This window comes from Bidens hawaiensis, unplaced genomic scaffold (assembly GCF_021521415.1).
Source record: "Bidens hawaiensis isolate Kalapana, Puna unplaced genomic scaffold, B.hawaiensis_p1.1 tig00011078_1, whole genome shotgun sequence".
Classification (NCBI taxonomy): domain Eukaryota; kingdom Viridiplantae; phylum Streptophyta; class Magnoliopsida; order Asterales; family Asteraceae; genus Bidens; species Bidens hawaiensis.
Window position 1 is genome coordinate 538,092 of NW_027491855.1, and position 17,007 is coordinate 555,098.

The window sequence follows — 17,007 nt, forward strand, 5'->3', positions numbered from 1 at the left end:
ACCATGGATAATGAAATCGGAAGTCATAACAAATGTCCCAAATTGTTAAAATTGTCAGACTTTGCTCGCTGGGAACCGAGGATCCGTGCTCATTTGGGATCTGTGCATCCTAGTAGTGTACGGTTTCTCGATGATGTGTATGTAGCACCGTTGATAGGAAGTGACAACATGGGATGGACTCCGAAACCATTCAAAGATTATGAGACTCAAGAGCTAAAAGATTTTGAGAGTGAAACTAAAGCGTACTTAACTCTCACCATGGCATTACCAGAACAGATTTTTCATCAATATAGTACTATCAAGATCTGTGCTTCATTGTTCACAACTCTAAAGACGAGAAGTTTGGGACATACTCTTGAGAGTAAAAAGACGCTCATAAAATTTCAATTCAGAAATTTTATTTTGATGAAAAACGAGACAGTTGAAGAGATGATTAACCGTTTTAGTCATCTGATTGTGGAGATGTCAAGTGTTAATCTCGAGCCAACTGAGAGAGATAAGATTGATACACTGAAGAATGCTTTACCTTCCTCATACTCGACTTTCTTGTTTGTATTGAAAGAAAACGGTTTCTTTCAAAACACTGAGCTTACTGCTGTGCAATTTATAAACAAGATTGAGGAAAGGGAATTTGATATCAAATGTCAAAATTCATTGAAAGAAAATCAAAATCAACATTCTTCAACTCAGAATCCTTTACTCTATGGAGGTGCTTTGCCCGCAAATAATGCTTCAAGTTCTGTACCAATCAATGCGTTCTTTGCTCAATCTCAAGATGATCCTAATGTAAACTGTTCTCCTAATATATGCTTTATGGCTAATGGAGCAAATGCAAACTCAAATGCTCCATCATCAAACTTACCTAAAGTAAATCTGCAAGAGGCTGAACAACAATTTGCATTCTTGTGTGCTTTCATGACTTCTTATGAACAGCTTGTTGGAAGCAAGATTGCTACGAGCGATCTAACAGATGAAGATTATGATCAAATTGACCCAGACGATCTTGAATTAATGGACCTTAAATGGAACATGGCTATGATCGTTCGAAAAGTCAAAAGGTTTATGCAACGAACTGGGAAAGATCTTCCTACATTGAATAAACGGGTCGGATTTGATAAGCTGAAGGTAAAATGCTATAATTGCGGGGATTTTGGCCATTTTGCCAAAGAGTGTTATAAGCCAAGAAAAGAATATTCTAGCCCACGCAATTCTGAAAGGTCTTCAGGAAAGAATTCATCTGGTGGGGATAAGAGTAAAACGAATACATCTGGTGACCAAGATAAATCTCCTGCTACTCAACCTCTGGTGGTTAATGAAGTTGTTGATTGGTCTCAACGTCTGTTGGGAAATCAAGCAAATGTGGCAATTGTTGAACCAGAAGAGAAATTCGAAGATGCTAGCAGTGATAATGTATCAGAGGGAAGTGATTCATCTGACTCTGAGACAGATACTGATCAAAGCCTGTCTTCTCAAACCGAATCAATCCCTGATAAAGTTGAAACTTATGCCTGTATGGCTAAGATTGATGAGGTATGTTTCAAATCTCAATCTAAAATATCTGAACCTTTATCTGAAGTGATTAATTGTGCTGAATGTGCTGTATTAAAAGTCAAACTTGAAATAGCAGTAAACCAGAACAATACTCTCACAAAAGATTACTTTATGATCAATGAATGCTACAAACAGAAAACAAAAGTATTAGAGCAATCGACTCTTAAAATTCAAACTCTGTCTGAAAGCAATCATGATCTTAAAGCTAAGGTTCATTGTAAGATCATTGAAGTTGATCAACATTTTAAGGAGATTCTACGACTCCGAACCTATATTTCCAATCTTGAAAACGAAGTAATGGAACTTAAAAATAAGCTTGGAAAATTCAGAGATTCTTCATTTCTATTGAATGAAATAATCAAAGTTAATCATTCACATATGAAAAATGGAAAACAAGGTTTGGGATATGTCGAAATTCCACCTCTTTTTAAACATGATTACAGTAGCATTCCTGATGTGGAAAAATGTTCAGATATGCCTACTGTTAAATATGAAAATGTTGATACAACTGAAACTACTCGTGAACCGATTCATATCGAAAGTAAAAGAGTTTTTACCAAAAATGAATTGGATGGTTCAATTGAGGAGTTGTCTGAACCTGATGTTATTGTCAAAAACAAAGACATTCCAATTGACAATCACATTTTGTGTGAACCTAAAGGTTTTGAACAAGCTGTGTATGGTTCAAAATCTTCGGGTGTTTTTTCAAACACATCAAATAATCCTAAGGTAAATCCTAAAGTAATTCCTAAGAAAAAATCTAATGTATCTCAATCAGACAAGCTTTCGGTGTCTGATGAGGAGTTGATGCGATTCGTTAATCCTCAACTGAAATCATCAAATGGAAAAGTTTTTAAGTTAAAGGGTTTATCAAAAGTGTTTTCTGATAAAGAAGTTCCTTTGAATCTTCTTAAACCTGAAATGATTGAAAGTGTTTCAGGATGGCACTTCAAAAATGACTGAACTTGAACAAAAATTTTATCAATAAAAAATTGTTAATGTTCAAGAACAACCAAAAACTAATGTTTTTAAACCTATCACGTTCATAAAATCATCAGGTTTGGAAAATTCTTCGAATTTAACAAATCTTGAATTCTATAAGAAAAGAAAGGGTTTAAAACACGAAACACCGAAGAAAGTTACAATTGAGAAAACCAAAAATGATATTCAGACATCTTTGCTATAAAAGACTACATGTATTTTGCCACAAAACACTTTGGACTCTTGATTGTGTTTCAAATGTGGTGAACCGGGTCATGTTTCCAAAAAGTGCAAAGCAAAGATTGATGATATCAAAGACTCATCAACTCGAAAGATTCACTCATTATCAAACTTAAAAGAAAATCAAGTTGATGAGTGTGTTATAATGTATTCGAATTTTAATCCGAAGAAAGTTATTCGGATTGATTCGGATAATGTAGCAACCAAATGTATTGACCGTGCGCAACCAATTTGTTCAAATGTTGATTCGGGAAGAATACGTGATGGATACTTAAAGAAGAAAACTAAGAAAACCTTCACATATTCTCAAGTATCGAATGTTGGCGTTAATTTAAATGTTTCTCCTAAAGTATTAAAGGGAGAGCCCAAGACTGAGGCTTGGGCTGCCTTTTTGAACCAACCATTTTACTTGTTTGTGCAGAGTTCATCTAGGTCTGTGTCTAATCACAAATGGATATTGGATAGTGGATGTTCTCGGCATATCACTGGCAACATGGATCTTCTGAATAACGTCAAAGATATTCAAGGGGGTTATATTGTGTTTGCTGGTAACCAGGGTGGAATGATTATGAAAGAGGGAGAAGTTTCAAACGGGAAAGTGACGTTTGAGAAGGTTAATTATTGTGAAAAGGTGGATCATAATCTGTTGAGCGTGTCATAGATTTGTGATAAGAAATTTACCACTATTTTCACCGACAAGGAATGTGTCATCCTTCAACCGAGATACACGATTCCAGAAGACATGGTTGTCATGCGATCATCTCGATCAAATGATATTTATATACTTGACATGAGTTATGATGTACCGGTTTCACCCTTAGCTACTTGCTTCGTGTCAAAAGCTACTGAAAAAGATTCTATTCTTTGGCATAGACGCATGGGACACATCCACTTACGAAAGATGAACTTTCTAATGACAAATGATTTAGTGGATGGTGTATCACTCAAGAATTTCAAGTTCAATGATCACTGCGTCGCGTGAAATAAGGGGAAACAAAAGAAGAAATCACATCCAAGCAAGTCACTAAACACTATTGTTACTCCTCTGGAACGACTTCATATGGATCTCTTTGGTCCGGTGAACCGTGCTAGTATTCCTGGAGATTTTTTACTGTTTAGTAGTAACGGATGATTTCTCACACTACTCATGGGTGATATTTATGGGATCAAAGGATCAGACTCCTGTCTTAATTTAGAATCTTATCACAAAGATCGAATCACTTTATAAACTGAAAGTGAGACGAATTCGTAGTGACAACGGAATTCAGTGCTCAACGGAAAGTGAGACGAATTCGTAGTGACAACGGAATTCGTAGTGACAACTGAATTCAGGAATAATGTATTGGATTTCTTTTGCATTCAAAAAGGAATTCATTGGGAATTCAGTGCACCTTATGTTCCTCAATAGAATGGTGTATCTGAAAGAAAGAATCGTACGCTGATTGAAGCTGCAAGAACAATGCTTACTAATTCAAAGCTACCTGTTCAATTCTGGAACGAAGCTGTGAATACAGCATGTTATACACTGAATCGCGTACTAATTGTAAAGAAGCTCAAGAAGACGAGTTACGAGCTTTTGAATAATCGTAAACCGAACTTAAAGTATTTGGAGCCATTCGGGTGTCCGTGTACTATTTTGAAAAAAGTTGCTGGAAAATTTGATGAGAAAGCTTTTGAGGGTTATTTCTTGAGATACAACTCTCCTAAGAAGCGGATATTCAATATTTCTTTAGGTTGTGTGGAAGAATGGTATCACGTTGATTGCCAAAGTTATTCTACTCCGCCAACTGGTACTGTTGGATGTTTGATTACGATGGTTTATTTAATTCGTTTACATTAAATGTCGAAGAAGTCCCTGAAGATCTAATTAGATCTTATTTGGAGGAACAATGTATTCCGAATCCAAGGTGTTCTTCAGTTAATGTAAATGACGCTCCTAATGTATCAGAAACGTCAAACGCAGTTTCTGATTCTTCCGATGATGCTGAGTTTGTGGATTCATCGTCTGTTATGTTAGATGAAGCTCCAGAGACAACTGAGCCAATTCTACTTAGTGATGATTCACCATCTGTCTCTTTCGATTCACCGGCAGAAAATATTGCCAATTTGGGTGATAATGTATCTGTTCCTACCAATCCTTCATTAAGGATTCATTTGAGTCATCCGCAGTAACAGATAATTGGCGATGTGAACGATGGGGTTCGCACAAGACACCAATTAGCTAATGTATGTGATGATCAAGTTGATTGTAATGTATCTCCTACCGAGGATTCGATAGTTTGTGCTTATGCGGATTTGCACTCTTCGGGTATCCTTAGTATCGCACAATACACTTGCTTCCTATCACAGATAGAACCGACTAGTGTCGCAATGGCACTCAAGGAACCGTCATGGGTTGAAGCTATGCAGGAGGAGCTGCAACAGTTTATAAGACTGGGTGCATGGAACTTAATATATAAACCCGATCGCATAAAAAAGGCGATTCCAACTAAATGGATTTTTAAGTGCAAAAAGGACGACCGCGGGGTAATCGTGAGAAACAAAGCACGATTGGTCGTTCTTGGATACAATCAACAAGAAGGCATAGATTACACTGAAGTATATGCTCCGGTGGCACGACTAGAGGCTATACGTATCTTTCTTGCCTATGCAGCCTACAAGAATTTTAAGGTTTATCAAATGGATGTGAAATCGGCGTTCTTAAATGGAGCTATTCATGAAGAAGTGTATGTGAAGCAGCCTCCAGGTTTCGAGGATCCAGACTTTCCAGAGCGTGTTTACCGATTAAACAAAGCTCTTTATGGTTTACACCAAGCCCCGAGAGCCTGGTACAGCACGTTGGCTGACCATCTGCTAGAGAGTGGATTCACGAGAGGGACTGTGGATTGTACATTATTTTATAAGAACGTGGGTGATGATTTGCTCCTCGTCCAAATCTACGTGGACGATATTATTTTCGGTTCAACAAACGACAGCTTGTGTAAAGATTTTGAAAAGTCAATGCAAACCAAATTCGAGATGAGCTCGATGGGAGAGATGAACTTTTTCTTAGAATTGCAAGTTCACCAGTCTGATTCTAGGATTTTTATCCATCAGACAAAATATGTGAACGATGTCTTGAGCCGATTCAAGATATTTGACGGCAAAATTCCTTCGACACCTCTTCCCGTGGGTCACAATTTATCACCGAATGAATTGGAAGATATCATTGATCCAACCCTATATCATGCTATGATTGGTTCTCTCATGTATTTGACTGCATCGTGACCTGATATTATGTTTGCTGTTTGTTTGTGTGCTAGGTACCAATCGAGTTCCCGAGTGACTCACCTGGCGCCAGTAAAGCGCATCTTACATTATTTGAAGGGAAATCCAGACATCGGTTATGGTACCCCAAAGACGATAAGTTCGATCTCACGCTTTTACTGATTCGGACTACAGATGATGCAAAATCAACTTCAAGTTTACATCAGCGGGATGTCAATTCTTAGGAAACCGGCTTGTTTCCTGGCAGTGTAAGAAGCAGACAACGGTCTCAGCTTCAACAGCCGAAGCGGAGTATGTGACGGCCTCGAGTTGCTGCTCACAGGTTCTCTGGATCCAGCAACACTTGCGGGATTACGGTTTGAAGTTTCTTACTACTCCCATTTATATTGATAATTCTGCTGCAATTTCAATCACCAAAAATCCGATTCACCATTCGAAAACCAAACATATTGAAATCCGTTATCACTTTATACGTGATTGTTTTGAAAAGAAATTAATATCAATTGATAAAATTCATACGGATTTTCAAAAGGCTGACCTTTATACTAAGGCATTTGACAAAACCCGTTTTCAATATCTGCTAGGTATAAATGGTTTAAAAACTTTAAAAGAAATTCAAAAGCTTGGTTAAATCATTTTTTTTTTGTTTTGTTTCGATTTTTGTTGTTTTTAGGGGGAGAAATATAAAATCCAAAAATATTGTGGTTTCTATTTGTACAGAGAAAATTAAAAACTCCAAAAAGATTCAAATATTGAAAAAATACAAAAACAGTGAAAAATGCTCCTCAAAATGAGTTTTGAAGCAAAAAGGGAAAATGATAGTACATTGACGGGATTGATCTAGTACATGGATAAACTGGATTAAAAATTACCGTAAGGCTAGCAATATGATATGTAAAGATAGGCTTGACAGACTATATAGGAACTGATAAGATATAAAGATAATGAATGCCAAACCTAGTGGAATTACATCTTGAAAGATTGATACTATATCTGATTTAAAGAAAAGTCAAAATGATTACTGTGTGTGCATGTTTTCATTTTTGAAGAAAATTCTGCTTTGTTTTTATTTTATTTTGCAAAGAAATTCAACTTTATTTTTTCTTTATTTTTATTCAAATATTGGATCCTCTCCTGCGTGATAAGATTATCCGACCTGAGGGTTAATATTTGGGTATTCTGCTTTATTTTTCTTGGTGTTTCGTATAAAATCTTAGACTTTCTCCGCGCGATAATACGGGATTATCCGAATTGAGGGTTAAGATTTTATGCAACTTCAACCTATTTTTATCTTTTTATTTTGTTGAAATGGAACCTTATTTGCGTGTAGTCATACCGACCTTAAGGGAAAATTCTAACCTTTTGTTTTATTTTCTTTTTATTATTTTTGCACGAGTCACAATTAATCAAAATTTGAAAAATCAAAAGAAAAACGTACATGTGATATTCACTGTATAAGAGATAGAAATGTTATATCTGATTGATGGGGTCCACATATGGTTTCGTGCCTAATTGAACCAAATTAAAGCATATCGTAAAGTTTCCGACAAGTCTGTGAAAAGTTTAAGGACAATTATATCTGCAATCATCATTGGGTTACGCGTATAATAATCATCGAAATTGAAGTGTTATTAGTGATATTTTCGTCAATATGATTCCCTGCTCAACTCACAAAAATATGTACTGCTTTAATAGTTTAGTCGTTAATTGTTTTTCCGTTATTTGTTATTTGAAAATTTTTGAAAATCCAAAAAGATTTTTTCTTTTTTTTCAATTTTGCTTTAGTTTCGATTTACCAAGCTAGCGAATAAATTCAAAAGAAAAAGATTAATCCCCAAAAAGTTTTAAGTTAATCGTGTTTAACGTATTATCAATTGGTATCAATTGATGTATTTAACGTAAAAATCCGATTTAAGTTAAACATTACCGATCCTTGATTGATCGGGTATTTTAATGTATGCGATTAAACCCTAAAATTGGATTTAATTGATTATTTAATTCATTGTTAAAACCCTAATTGGTTTTAATATTATTTAATTCCTTAAAAGAGATTTGTATCTCTTTCGCTAAGGAAAACTGGGTGATTCGTTAAAATGTTTAACGAATGTAAAGCCATTCGTTATTTAAACATAACAAATGAGTTTCTCATTAGTTATAAAGACATTTGCTTCCGTTGTGCATAACGAATGGAAGATATTCATTTAAACATTTAACGAATTAAATGTTTAATGTATCATTCGTTAAGAATTTAACGAATGACACTCTCTTTCGTTTGAAACGTTAACGAATAACTTATATTCATTCAAATTTAACGAATAAATCCTTATTCGTTTAAAAGGTTAAACGAATCAGGACGAATAAGTTAACGAATGAGGCCATTCGTTAGTTCAAAATTTGAACGAATGACCTCGATTTGTGTGAAATTATTGGGTTAAAATCCCAATGTTTGACGAATGCTGTTTCATTCGCCATCTTCCTATTTCATTGCCAACCCACCCAGAACTCTTGCAAAATTTTCTAAAAATATTTTGCTTGCTTGTCCTTTCAATTAACTGATATTATCGTGTTCAACAGGTAATGGCGATCACTATCGTATAACATTCATGAAATCTCATCGATGTTTAGGAGTTATCTGATTAGTTTTATATTTACATATTAATCGAACAGTTAACATCCTATAAACCGTATAACTGAATCATATTTGTTACTGATGATATATATTTCATGTATTATATCAATTTCCGAATATGGTTATTGAGGTTGATTGTGAAATGTGATACGAAATCAAAGGTTTCCTCAATTATCTTAATCGTCATTTTGACTGTAATAGGTCAAAATAAATGTTAAATTGACTAATGATTAGTCAAATGAGAAATCAATTGAGATTCGTTAAACATATAACGAATGACAGAACTGATTCGTTAAGGTGCTTAGCGAATAAGTATTAAAATTGCTAAAATAGTGAATAGAGAGTCATACTCATAACGAATATGAGTAACGAATCAGGGTTGATTAGTTAAAGTAATAAAATCAGATTCGTTATGTTAACGAATGTATTAATGTATTCTTTGATTCGTTATTTGTAACGAATGAAAACTGTTAATACATAGCGAATGTCTTATTCGTTTAACCAAGTATAACGAATGAGATATACATTCGTTAACTCAATATTATATTATTGAATATTTTACTTATGTTTGTTTGTTGGAACAGATATGGCTGACGAGAATATTCAAAACCCTGTTCCCGAACAACAACCAGCAGATAATCCTAAGCCACAGCCTGAAATTCAAGCTGAACCTGTTCAAGCTCCTGTCATGCTGTCTTGGAACAAGAGCCATAATATTTGTGCCTATCTTGAGCCGAACTTTGAAGATTCTCCGATATTCGGGGGAATGATTAGTTTTCTGATTCGCTCGAGAATCTACATGGCCATTTCTACCCGTACAGTTGTTTATCAGAAGATAATACAAGAGTTCTAGAATACTGCTAAGTTCAATGAAGAAGATAATCAGATAGAAGCGGTTATTCAGGAAAAACAGGTGGTGATTGATATTGGCGTGATCAGAGACTCACTGGTATTTAATGACACAGTTGATGACAGATGTGAGTACGATAGAGCATTGATCAGAGGGTTATTTGGCCGTGTAAAGTATAATGGTGATTTGGGCAGATCTATGTACAACAAAGCGAACTTGTGTGAACAATACAAGTATCTGCTTCACGTATTGATTCATTGTCTCGGTGGACGTAAGGGTGGATTTGACGAGTGCCGAGTGATGCTTCAATCTGCGTTTGTTGCCCTTGTTCTTAATAAACCATTCAATTTCTTAGAATTGGTTTATTATCATTTGAAAGAAAACATCACCAACAGACATAAGTTCTAAATGTATCACAGATTTTTGCAAATGATGATAAATGATCTGGTGCCTGAATTGGAAAAAGATCAAGCAGACGTGATGAAGCTCGATCATATGAATGAAGAGACGATGCGACGTTTGAGATCGTACAGAGGTCAAATCTTGGCAGATCGATCAAAGTTTAAACATTTGATTGGTCATCTGGCGAATATTGATTATATTATGCCGCCTAATGATCGTTGGGCTCATGACGATTCAGATTCAGAATGTGAAGGTGGTGATGCTGGAGATGATGGTGGTAATGGTGGTCCAGTACCAGAAGTTAAGTTATGAACAGAAGCGTAAGCGTAAAGGTATAGAACCGATGACGAAAAAGGGGGAGAAACCCAAGAAACAACGAGTTAGAAGAGGTTTGGGTATTGAGATACCGAGTCAGCCGTTTGTGCCTTCTACTGCTGTTTCTAATCCTATTATTCCTTCTACTGCTTCTCCAGTTCCAGTTCCACAAATTCCACGATCTCCTACTTCTACTACAATGTCAGATTTTCCTCGTTCTCCAACACCTGTGCAGATGCCTACTTCTCCAATGCCTCAAACTCTGACTTTGGCTACTACTGTGAGGCCTGATCCTCAGTTTGGAGACATATTACATACTGTATTGGCACGGATGCCTACACCACAGCCAACTACTCCTGTTACTCCAACACCGTTGCCGAGGCCTGAGCATTCTTCTATATCATTCAATCGTCCTCAGGGTCCAATGCAACAAGTGCATCCTAATTTCTATCACATGGCTCCTCAAGCTCAATGGTTTCACATGATGAATCTATTGCATTTACAGCACACTCAAATGCAAGCAAACAGAGCTGCAAATGAGCTAGCGCAACGGAATTTGCTGAGGCATCTTCTATCGGCTCAACGTGATAATAGGGAACTTCGAGCCCTGATTGCTGCTCAGGGGGAGAGATTAGATAAGCAAGATGAGATCATTCTTCAGTTGACTTGTAAAGAAGATGAATTGAAGAAATTAAAGAATGATGAAGATGATCAAGATGGTGCAGGGGGTGGGGTAGATCAGCAACCGGGCGGAAGTTCCACACCGTCGGCGGGTAATAAGACTGATGCAAGTGTTGGTGGTGGGTCTGAAGCTAGTAATCTACAGATTGTTCCATATAAAGATTACACGAGAGCCAAGCCAATAGATGTTATTCCGGCTAACATGCTTTTGTTTGTAGGAATGGATGGAGTTGTGTACAATATGGTGAATGCAGATGAGATCGAAGAAGGTGAATTTGTTGATCACTCATTAACAAAAGAACAAATTGCTTTGCTTCTGGATCTAAATAAGGAAGAGGTAGATGTGTTGGATAAGAGTATGGATGTGGAAATGGAAGAGAGTGATAATACAGGCATTCCTTACGGGAATGTGCCTGACTTTGAAGAAGTAGCAGTTGAAGATGTTACTGCTGAGGAGTACCCTGATTTTTACACCGACAACAACACTGACTCAGGTATTCCGTTTTTCACTACTGAGCACTTTGATGCAGCAGAACGTTGTTTACAAGAAGAAAAAGAGAAGTGGAATAAAGCTGCAAGGACCAGTCACTTATCAACAACAGAGAAAAAGCGCAAACGTGCTTTGGATGGTATGTTCGAGCATAACGTAAAGAAGATGAACAAGATGATCGAGACCTTTCGTTATCATGAGCAAGAGGAAGTCAAATTAGCAAGGGCTCGAGCATCGGCATATCAAATGAAGAAGTACAAGCCAGCTAAAGATGTGAGAGGTGATTTGGTGGCATGGCAGTATGATTCAGATCTTAAGGTATATATCGTGAAGTGGGAACATGGTATTTATTATTTCAAACGCCCACACGATATCTTATCTATGCCCAGATGGGATGCGAGAACCCTAGCCAATCGACCGTTTGTGAATCTTGGGGACGATAAGTGGGCTAGTTGGTTCTATAAGCAGTTATTACATGAAACCCGTTTTGGTTTTAAGTTCTTCAAGACTGAGTTGCCTACTCATAAGTACATTGATGAGATCGATACTCGCACAGGCTAAAGAAAGTTAATTTTACAGGTAAAGCCGCCAAAGACTATGAAGAGGGTTCCAATGAAGACATTTCCTCAGAGTCTATTCACCTCATTTAATTATTGGTACTACGACAATCATACAGGTGAAGCGGTTATTGTATATGGTCACGGTTCTAACACGAAGACAATACGTGTGATTGATCCAATGTGGCTAGTTAACTTATCTGAGTCTGACAACGATGAGCTATTTACTAGTCAGATCGGATTTGCTAACGTAAGCGATTATGAGCTTGCTATGCAGTTTCAGAAGGTGGTTAGAGTCTATTACGCATACAAGATTCACAGTTGTGTTGACTGGAAGACGAAGATATTCCAGAACTAAGAGATAAAGAGCTCGAGACGAGGGGGAGTTTGTTGATACATTTTTTGTACGTCTCGATCTTTATCAGGGTTATTAATGTAATAGTTTAATGTATAGGGGTTATAATGTAAATATGCCTAAATGTAAGGCACATTCGTTACCCTGTAACGAATGTGTCACATTCGTCTATTGTACGTCCCATTCGTTAACCCAGATTAACGAATGGAACATAACAAATGTTGGTCATTCGCTATCTTTAATGTAATAACGAATAAGGTTGTTTATTCGTTAAGTAAGTGTAACGAATGACTCATTCGTTAAGTTTATCTTAACGAATGAGTCATGTCCCTATATATACCCCTGTAATCTATTCTATTTAGAATAAGTTTCTGTTTTTTTCAATTTCTCTCTCGTTACTCTGCCGAATTGTTCACTCGACATACACACTACACACACATAACGTATACAAGCCTAATCGTATTAGAATCAACATGTGTATCGTTGTTATCAAGATCTAGATATGTATAGGTTCTTTCACATTTTTTATGAACTTACATAGGATTGGCAAAGTCAGGTCGGGCGGGTTCGGGTAACGGATCGGAACGGGTTAGGGTCGAGCGGTTCATTAAGTAGTTGGTATATAGTTGTTTCACATTGTTCAAAAGTACTGATCATTGGTTAATGCTGATATAATGAGTTTTAACGCATTTAGGGGCAATGTTGCAAACGTCGCCAAGCGGATCATAGCCGGCTGACTGAGGAGTTGGGAGGGAGTACTCGGATATTACTCGAACATGGTAAATATAAAGAAATTAACTTTTTGATATTATATCTATGTTAAAAATAAGAAATTCATGTAAAAAAGGGTAGCCTAGCCCGACTTTTAACCGACTTTCAAAGAATCCTAGCCCGACTTTTGACTGACGTTAACCGTCTCCGACTAATCCAGACCGACTTGAAGAAAGTCTCCAAGGTAGAGGTCCGGGGACCGACTAGTCGACCTTGGTATCCGACTTTTACAACTTGCATTCGAATTAGAATAGAGGAATTCGGAATTCGATTCGACTCGCATTCGATTTTGAATGTTCATATTTGGTTTTCAATAATTCGAATTTGATCTAGTAATCTAATTTCCAAACGAATATGAATTTATGTTTTTAAATGCGATTCAAAATTCGAATTCAAATTCCAATTCTACATTTTATTTTTATTATAAATATGCATATTTATAAGAAGATAAATTATTGGAGTCTTTTAAGTTCTAAAGACTACAAACAAAAAATTCATTATTTTGGTTATTAATTCATGTAATTGAATGAGAACGTTACCATTTTGAATATCTAGGATGTTATAATTTTGAATGATTTTGTTGTTTTATAGACTCACAAATTTTTGTTTAAAGCACTCAAGTTTTTGATGGGCTTGAAATTGGGATTAAAATAGATTATTAATTTTTTAACTGAATTCAAGTTTCAGTTCTTGATCGAATTGGCTATTTAATTGAATTCGAATTCAAATCCACCTTCAAAATTTCAGAATTCAAATAATTCTTATATTTGCATTAGTTAAAAAAGAATTGTATTAACATAGAAATCAAGTAACTTAAAGCATTTAAATTAAGAAAAACAGATAATATTCAATAGAAAAATAATGTATCTTAAAGATTAATTGTTAGACCAGTCAATTAATTTAACGTGTAATTTTGTGCAGTAAACATTCTAAACGCAATCTATGTATAAACGTTGAGGATAAGCTACACGCATACAAAAAAGTCTCTTCCCCCAAACCTTCTTTAATTGGTTGCAACACAATTGGCAAACTCCACTTGTCATTAACTATAAACTATTAAAAGTCGTGGCTAGCTGTTGTTGAAATTAATAAATGGTTGTGTGTTTAACAGAAGACTTGAATCCAAGGTAATTGTTTAACTAGGGGCTCAATCTATTGAGTTAGCAGGCCGAGTGGGTGAATTAGGACATGGCTCATATATTTATCTGTGTCATAGAAATCAAGTCGAATCTAGATATACTAATAACAGTATATATTGTGTTCATGTCAGGAATCGTCACCCTGAAATTTACAATGAATAACGGGGGTGTATGAGATAATTTATAAATTTAAACTATCCTAAAATGAGGTTTCATTGATCTAAATGGAAATACAAAATTGTAATGTTTTTCAACCATGTATCATCAACTAAAGGCATATCTTCTTTTAGTTGTGACATGAACATGTATAATTAGAAGCAATCATCAGAGATTGTGTTCTTCAATTAGAAGAAATGTATAACTAAGACTCTTAACGGTTGAGTAATGGCTTAATTCAAAAGGCTTATAACATTATACCAACAATGAACACCCATACCAAACAATTTGTATACCGACATTTCAAGTACATATGCAAATATTTAAATATATATGCATATACTTGTTTCACTTTCATAACCCATTTTATGGTTGTTTTAATGATGTTTGTGTCACATAGCACCTAATTGACTTATTTTTGTGCCAAATGGCACCCTTTTCTTGTAACCTTTAAGTCATAATTTCTATTAAAACAAATCTATTAAACCTTCCTTACAATTCAACATTGTTTGCACACCAAATCTGAATCTTCAAACCAGCATGTTTTCAAACCCGTGTATGTTTATATTGTTTTTATACCCCAAATCTATATTTTCATACCCCAAATCCCTATTTCATTATGTATTTTCCGATTGTATGCAAATTTAATACCCCAAATCCTATTCCAACTGGTTATCAAATCCTTTATTTCCCCCCAAGTCCCTATTTCGATTGTATGCAAACACTAATAATACCCCAAATATGTATTTTCCGATTGAAGCATATAATAACAACCTATTAATTATTCAATTAATGCCTCCATATGTCGATTGATTGTATGTTTCGATTATGTTGTCCAGATTTTTTTCCTCTTTGCATCCATTCATCGTATGTACAATTTTGAATGTGATGGCTTTTCAAAACTGGTTGGAATATGGCATATGTGTCTGTTCATTTTTTATTAAGCAACATAAATTAGTTTGTTTTACTTTAGTTACTAAATTGATTGGTTCTATTTATTGGATCGTCAGCTAATTGAATGATGAAATACAATTTAATCTTACTATCATATGCATATACATGTTTTTGATTGTTCGATAGGACCAAGTTTCTTTAAAGTTGTTCTCCATCCACACATAAATTATCTGGTAAACATCTTTTTTTTTAATTATTATTTATTTTAGACAATTTCTTAATATAAATGAAAAACTTGGATTAATTGTACTTATTTATATTTAATTTAGGTGTTGCGGAACTAGATATGCACAATTATCTAATCAATATAACAATTTTTCAAAATAATTGTTGTTATATCTGTTAATTTATTAATTAACAACTTCCAGTTGATTTGTACTCAGAGTATTTTGATAGAAGTTTTCCAATTGTGAAGCTTGGGAAATTTTTGAGAAAAAAGTTCATAGCTTCATTGGATCTAAGTTTTTTTAGCAATAAAGCTATTGAGAAAAAGTTTTGATTTATATTGAGTGACGCATGCTCATATTATGAACTTATGTTTTCTTTTCTTGAATTACTAAGTTAATTAGGATTATATTTGTAAAGTACATGATTGTAGAAAAGTATCTTGAAGTTTGATATTAATGAATCAAACTATTTGTTGCAGTGTGAAAATTTTTTTTATTTATATGGAGTTATTTTTGCATAAGCGTGATTATTGGTAAGGCTTTCAAGACAATTTTTCAAGGCATTCTACTTTCTTTTGAGGGGTAAATGAGTAGTTTTATTTTCTACACATAATATTTTATCTATGTATATGCAAAGACATAAGCTGCTTGATATTTTTTTTCGCATTGTCCGTTCCATAGTTCACGAGTAATTGGCCAAAATGGGTAGTTCATAGTTCATGGGATTGACAAGTCGAGTATGTTTGATTAAACATGTGATATATTTATAGAGTTAAAGCAAGTTGAGTATGTTTGATTGAACAACTAATGTATTTATAATAAAGATAATTAATTCATTTATTGTATATGTGAATTGTGGTAAGAAAGTAGAATCTACCTTAGGTGTTATAGTGAATTGGTAAATTGTCATTAGGTTTGTTTTAGACAAATGAAATGCCACTCAAAGTACAAATATAATTTTTTTAACTTACGTTGTTATTGTATATTTGAGTAGGAACATATGTACACAAGTTTCTTAAATATATTTTATGTTTTATTAGTATTATCAACCTTTATGGTTGACAAGAAACCAGAGTCTATTATGTATCGGAGATTACTCTGAAGAAAAGAAAAACAAGAACTGGTTTATTAGAAGAGGAACAATTGGAACAATGGGTTAAGAACAGTGACGGACCCAGAAATTTTTTTCATAGAGGTCGGAAATTTTGTGGGCAGTTGTCTATCGTTACATTAATTTTTTTTTGTTGGGTAAGTTCAGCGCGGGTTGGGTCGGGTTGGACTGGGTCACATTATAAAAGGATAAACCAAACTAAATAATATTCACATAACAAAATCACGTTGAGTCGAAAAAACTTTAATTGATTTATTTTGTAGTAAAGTTAAATAATGATTTACTGAACAAATCAATTTCAAAAACTAAACTACTTAATAGTTCCTATATTTTTAAAAATATAAAAATAACATCTATATAGCTTCAACAAAAATAAATAAGAAAACAAGAG